Genomic DNA, 6,964 nt, shown 5'->3' on the forward strand with positions numbered 1-6,964 from the left:
ACCGAGATTCGATCCCGGGGACCTTCAGGTTGAAAGTCCAACGCTTTAACCACTCGGCTATTGCGCCCCGTCGTGTGTGGGAATCGAACCCAGTGGACATCGGCATTACCACTGGGCCACCGCTGCAGCCACCTTGTGTCCTTCCATTGTCTCCACCGTGAAGTGACTGGATGACTGATGGCGCTCATTTCAAACGGCGTTCCAATTCGCGGCACACTTCTTCCTACTTCTTTTCTTCTGAAGTTCAGTCTCTGTCTCTCTAACTCTCTCTATCACTCAATCTCTATGACTCTCTCTCTCTCTCTCTCTCTCACTCTCTCTCTCTCCCACTTTGTCTCTGTGTATGTGTGTGTGTGTGTGTGTCTGTGTGTGTCTGTGTATCTCTGTCTTTCTTTCTACCCCTCTCTCTCTCTCTCTCTCTCTCTCTCTCTCTCTCTCTCTCTCTCTCTCTCTCTCTCACCCACTCTGTCTCTGTATATCTGTCTGTCTGTCTGTCTCTCTATCACTCTCTCTCTCTCTCACCCACTCTGTCTCTGTGTATTTGTCTGTCTTTCTCTCTATCACTCACTCACTCTCTCTCTCTCTCTCTCTCTCATCCACTCTCTGTCTCTGAGTATCTGTCTGTTTCTCCTCCATCCCCACTCCACCACCCCACCCCACCCTCTCTCTCTCTCTATCTGTCTCTCCTTCAACCAGTGAAACAGGGACATACAGACACAAACACGTGGAAAGAAAGAGAATGTCCTCATAATTATATATAATTATGTTCACACACACACACACACACACACACATACATACATACACACACACATACACACACACACACACACACACACACCACACACACACACACACACACTGCACACCCACCCCTTCCCACCCCCCCCCCCTACACACACCCACATGCTACTTACCCCATCCACACAAAGATTCGAACCGTGGAACCACACCAGATTGAGTCCACAATCCACCAGAAAGAAGAGCTCGCACTCCCCCTTCAAACTTCTTTTGTTAACACCACCACCACCACCACCACCGCCCACCACAACCCCCCACACCCCCACACAATAAAAACCCACCCAAAAAAAAAAGCATACATACACTCACCAAAACACACACACACACACCCACACACACACCACCGACCACGAACAATGATATCACTTTCCTCTTCTATGAAACTCTCACGCAAGGAATCGCAGGTGTTAGACAATATCCTACAGACGATCGTTTTCTTCCATCTTTTTTTTTTCTTTCTCTTTCTTTTTCCCCCTCACAGAAAGACGAGAGAATAAAGAAAGAAAAGAACAGAAAAGAAAAAAGAAAAAAACACGAAAAAAAACAAAAACATACACACACACAAAACACACACACACACACACACACACACACACACACACACACACACACACACACACCACGAAATCAAACCTCTTCTCCACTGCACTCTTTGAACTGATCAGTTCAGCTGCTACTCACACACATACACTTCTCCACGGGGGTGGTCGAATCCGATGAATTTCCCACTGTGAAGAAGAGAAGGAAAAGAAAAGAAAACTTTCGACGGGTAAGTGAGCGTTGTGGTTGTGGTTGTGGTGGTGGGTGGGGGGAGGGGGGCGGCGAGCGGGGGAGGGGGGGCCTGGGGGGGTGGGGGGGTAGGTTGGGATGGAGCTGGGTTGGGGGTGGGGTGGTGATCGAATGGTGGTCGGGGGGTGGGGGGGAGACAGAGAGAAGGAGGAGGAGGAGAAGTATTGTATGAAAAAGTTGGGTGGTGGTCAGATCCACTCTGTGTGTGTGTGTGTGTGTGTGTGTGTGTGTGTGTGTTTGTCTGTGTGTGTTTGTCTGTTTCTGTATCGATCGATTTTGTCTGTCTGTTTACATTTCGTCTTTCTCCCTCCACTCTCTCTCTCTCTCTCTCTCTCTCTCTCTCTCTCTCTCTCTCTCTCTCTCTCCATATGTCTCTCTCTCCCCCTATCTGTCTCTCATCCTGTCTCTTTCTCTTCCCCTCCCACTTTCCCTTCCACTCCCTTCCCCTCTTCCTACTCCCCCCTCTCCGCGCCCCCCTTACCCCCCCCCCCCCCACACACACACACACACACTCCCTCTCTTTTTCCTAAAACCGCCAGGTCGCCCACAAACGTGCAGGCGAGAGAGAAAGACAATATGCAGAGGCAGAAAGAGAGACAGAGACAGAGGCAGAGACAGAGACATAAAGAGAGACAGAGGCAGAGACAGAGACAGAAAGAGAGACAGAGACAGAGGCAAAGGCAGAGGCATAAAGAGAGACAGAGACAGACAGAGACAGAAAGAGAGACAGAGACAGACGGACAGAAAGAGAGACAGGAACATAAAGAGAAACAGAGACACAACAGGCAGAGACAGCGACAGAGACGGTAACAGAGACATAAAGAGAGACAGGAACATAAAGAGAGACAGAGGCAGAGAGACAAAGGCAGAGACAGCGACAGAGACGGTGACAGAGACATAAAGAGAGACAGGAACATAAAGAGAGACAGGGACATAAAGAGAGACAGAGAGAAAAAGGCAGAGACAGAGGCAGAGACAGAGACATAAAGAGAGACAGAGACATAAAGAGAGACAGAGGCAGAAAGAGAGACAGAGAGACAGAGGCAGGGACAGAAACAGAGACCCGAGGCAGAGACAGAGGCAGAGAGACAGCGACAGAAACAGAGACAGAGACAGAGAGAAAAAAAGGCAGAGACAGAGACATAAAGAGAGACAGAGACAGTGACAGAAACAGAGACAGAGACAAAAAAAAGGCAGAGACAGAGAGAAAAAGGCAGAGACAGAGGCAGAAACAGAGACAGAGACAGTGACAGAAACAGAGACAGAGACAAAGACAGAGAGACAGTGACACAGAGAGACAGTGACAGAGAGACAGAGACAGAAAGAGAGACAGAGAGACAGAGACAGAGAGAACAGAGACAGAAAGAGAGACAGAAACAGAAAGAGAGACAGAGAGGCAGAGAGACAGAGAGGCAGATAGACAAGAGCAACGATCAACAAAAGGCTGGGGGCCCCCATTGCTCGCGTCCATTGTGGAAAGTTTTCACCACCACAACAGAGGCCCGGGCTCTGATCAAACTTTGCAAGCCCCGCCAAAGAAAGCTGGGGAAAAGAAAAGAAAGGAAGAAAGAAAGAAAGGAAGGAAAGTGGTCTGAGGTGTATGTGTTGTGTGTGTTGTGTGTGGGGGCGAGGATGGGGGGGGGGGGCGTGTGGAGGGAGCGGGGAGGGAGTCGGAGGGCTGGTGGGGGAGGGGTTGGGAGGTTTTGAGGGGGTGTGTGTGGGGGGGCTATGTTCAACACCAGATCAACTAGAGATTTCTACCACTCGTTCAGAAAGCTGGCTGCACTGACTGCGGCAGCGATATGAGTCGCTGCATATAATATTTTAATTTTTTTATATATTTTTTTTATTTCGTTGTTGTTGTTGTTGTCGTTAGTTTAACTATGGTGCTGGTTGAATGTGAAGAGTTGATAGATATATAGACAGACACAGAGAGAGAGAGAGAGAGAGAGAGAGAGAGAGAGAGAGAGAGAGAGAGAGAGAGAGAGAGAGAGAGAGAGAGAGAGAGAAACCTCGTGTATGTGTTTGTGCTTATGTGTGTGTATGTATGTGTGCGTTTGTGTGTGTGTGTGTGTGTGTGTCTGTGAGAGAGAGTGTATGTATGTGTGTATGTGTGTCTGTGTGTGTGAGAGAGAGACAGACAGACAGAGAGAGTATCATGTGTATGTATGATTTGTGTATGTGACAGACAGACAGAGAAACAGAGAGAGACAGAGAGATAGAGAGAGACAGAGAGTGTTCAGGTTCATGTATTCACTGCGTCACCGCCCATGGTTTTGCTCTCCGTTAAAGGACAGGTATAGCTTTGGGTGACGTGAGAATTTGGAGAACTGGATGACGCATGTTCAGTATTCAGCCCTAAATCGTTCGCCAATATCATTCTTTCGCTTCAGCTTCTTCTTCTTCTTCTTGAGATTCTTTCGCTTCGAATTAACTCTCTCCATACGAACGGCGAAAGAGAAGACGTTAACAGCGTTTCACCCCAATTACCACCATCAAAATATTGCAAGCGGAAGGCTCTTATACTGAAGAGGTGAATGTTGACAAAGAATATCACAATTCTGACGACGGAAGCTAAAGCTTTGGTCACTGAGACACCCACTGGACATCCGAGGGGTCTGTGGAGAGGAGAAGAGAGGACTGGCCGTACTGAGTGAGTTAACTAAAATAACACTGACTGATCTCAAACTCATCAACAAGCAACTATCAAATTCCGTACGTGATAAAATGAACCCCCCCCCCCCCAACCCCCTGACCCCCCCCCCCCCCCCCAACCCCTCACACACACTCACACACCAAACAGCCAGCTCCGAACTGTACAGAACTGTGCCCAGGTAACCGAAGTCATCGTTCTTTTGGGGAGGTTTGCACGAACAGAACTTGAAGCAAAATGTGTGTGTGTGTGTGTGTGTGTGTGTGTGTGTGTGTGTGTGTGTGTGTGTGTGTGCATGACATGATAATTATTGCTCTTCCACGTCCTGATGTAAATAGGTGGTGCTTGTTAAAGGTCAACATAAAGTAAAAGACTTCTCTTTTACGAAGTGCATTAGGTAGTTTTCTTTTAATTGTACTCAAATATTTATTTCAAAGATTCTACGTTTTCTTCCATCCGGTTTCCCACCAACTCACCATTCACCACCCCCCCTCCTCTCATACCTTTTAAACGACAGCCTTTAAATGTGTAAAGTAAAATACTTTGACAAAAATGCCTACAATTACCGGCACATGTGATGGGACATTTTAAACAAATTCCCACTCAGTGTATGCGGTGCTTCATACAAGGGAAGCTATTCATCACAGTTTGAAATAAACTGCCTTTGAGTGTGCAGCCGAACCATCAAAAGTATTACTTTTAGAATTTATATTCAACAACATTACAAAAGCGCGAAAAAAAAAGAAAAAAAATGGTGTGTGCACTGAACGTGTCGATTTCCCCCTTAAGCGCCGTGGCAGAATCGGTTCAGGCATTAGGACTTCTGACCGAGTGTTCACCAGTGATCCGGGTTCGAGCCCCCCCACCCCCCCTCCCCCCCCCCCGTTTCACCACCATGGTGTTGTGTCTTCGTTGTGTTTATACTGTGAAAAATTTGACTGCATTTGCAAGGGACGTTTAACGGTAGAGCACGTTTTAACTCTCTCTATACGAACGGCGAAAGAGACGACGTTAACAGCGTTTCACCCCAATTACCGTCATCAAAATATTGCAAGCGGAAGGCTATTATACCGAAGAGGTGAATGTTGACAAAGAATACCACAATTCTGACGACGAAAGCTAAAGGTTGGGTCATTGAGACACCCACTGGACATCCGAGGGGTCTGTGTAGAGGAGAAGAGAGGACTGGCCGTACTGAGTGAGTTAACCGGCCGTTTAGTAATGAAAACCTTTTTTTGCCTCCAGAAATTAAGGAATACGTGTTACCAGTTTCAAATGTTAACATCTTATGGAAAAAAAAAGATATATTTCAAACTGTTCTTTATTAAACTTAGCTAGTTATGTGTTGAATAGTCCAGTTGGTTGTTTATTGTAAGTCCCCACATGAACCTCTTTTCAAATATTAATCTACAGAAATAGTGCATACAATATTTGATTATTGCTCTTTTTTTTCTTTTTTTTTTTTTGGTCCTAATCCCGCTTCCCCCGTCCCGCCTCTCACACACACCCTTCCAATCTTTTGTTTTCTCTTTCTCCAGTCACTGACACTCACCCTCTCCATTTTACATTTTGTACTCTATTTTTTCCACATTCTGTTCTCTCTCTCTCTCTCTCTCTCTCTCTCTCTCTCTCTCTCTCTCTCTCTCTCTCTCTTCCTTTCTTAGTCCCCTCTCCTTGCCCCCCCCCCCCTACCTCGACCCCTCTCCCACACCTCAACCCCCCCCCCCCCCCCTTTTCATTCGAATATACAGAAATGTCTATTTCTAATTAATAATAACAATCATCATTATGATAGAAAGAATAATAATCCAAATAATAATAATAATGATTTATTTTCAGTCCAATATCATCATCTTTGATGAACAGACTATAAATAAAAAAAACGATAAACGATGTTTGTGGCTCGGCAATAGGAAGGCGGGGGCCCAGCCCTCTCCTTCCGACGTTTTAACTCTCTCCATACGAACGGCGAAAGAGACGGCGTTAACAGCGTTTCACCCCAATTACCACCATCAAAATATTGCAAGCGGAAGGCTGTTATACTGAAGATGTGAATGTTGACAAAGAATACCACAATTCTGGCGACGGAAGCTAAAGGTTGGGTCATTGAGACACCAACTGGACATCCGAGGATTCTGTGTAGAGGAGAAGAGAGGACTGGCCGTACTGAGTGAGTTAACCTGAAGTCAGGTTGCCCTTTCACACCTGCCTGGCTGGATTGATTGATTGATGTGGATACTTATATAGCGCCTGTCCTCGGTCAGAGACCAAGCTCTAAGCGCTTTACATACACGGGGACATTTGCACCACAGGCTGCCTACCTGGGTAGAGCCGACTGACGGCTGCCACTGGGCGCTCATCATTCGTTTCCTGTGTCATTGAATCAGATTTCAGACGCACACACATACACACTCAGACAGACATGTAACATTTTACGTGTATGACCGGTTGTTTTTTTTTTATTTACCCCGTCATGTAGGCAGCCATACTCCGTTTTCGGGGGTGTGCATGCTGGGTATATTCTTGTTTCCATAACCCACCGAACGCTGACATGGATTGCAGGATCTTCAACGTGCGTATTTGATCTTCTGCGTGCGCATACACACGAAGGGGGTTCAGGCACTAAGCAGGTCTGCACATATGTTGACCTGGGAGATCGGAAAAATCTCCACCCTTTACCCACACCAGGCGCCGCCACCGAGATTCGAACCCAGGACCCTC

This window comes from Babylonia areolata, chromosome 10 (assembly GCF_041734735.1).
Source record: "Babylonia areolata isolate BAREFJ2019XMU chromosome 10, ASM4173473v1, whole genome shotgun sequence".
NCBI classification, from domain to species: domain Eukaryota; kingdom Metazoa; phylum Mollusca; class Gastropoda; order Neogastropoda; family Buccinidae; genus Babylonia; species Babylonia areolata.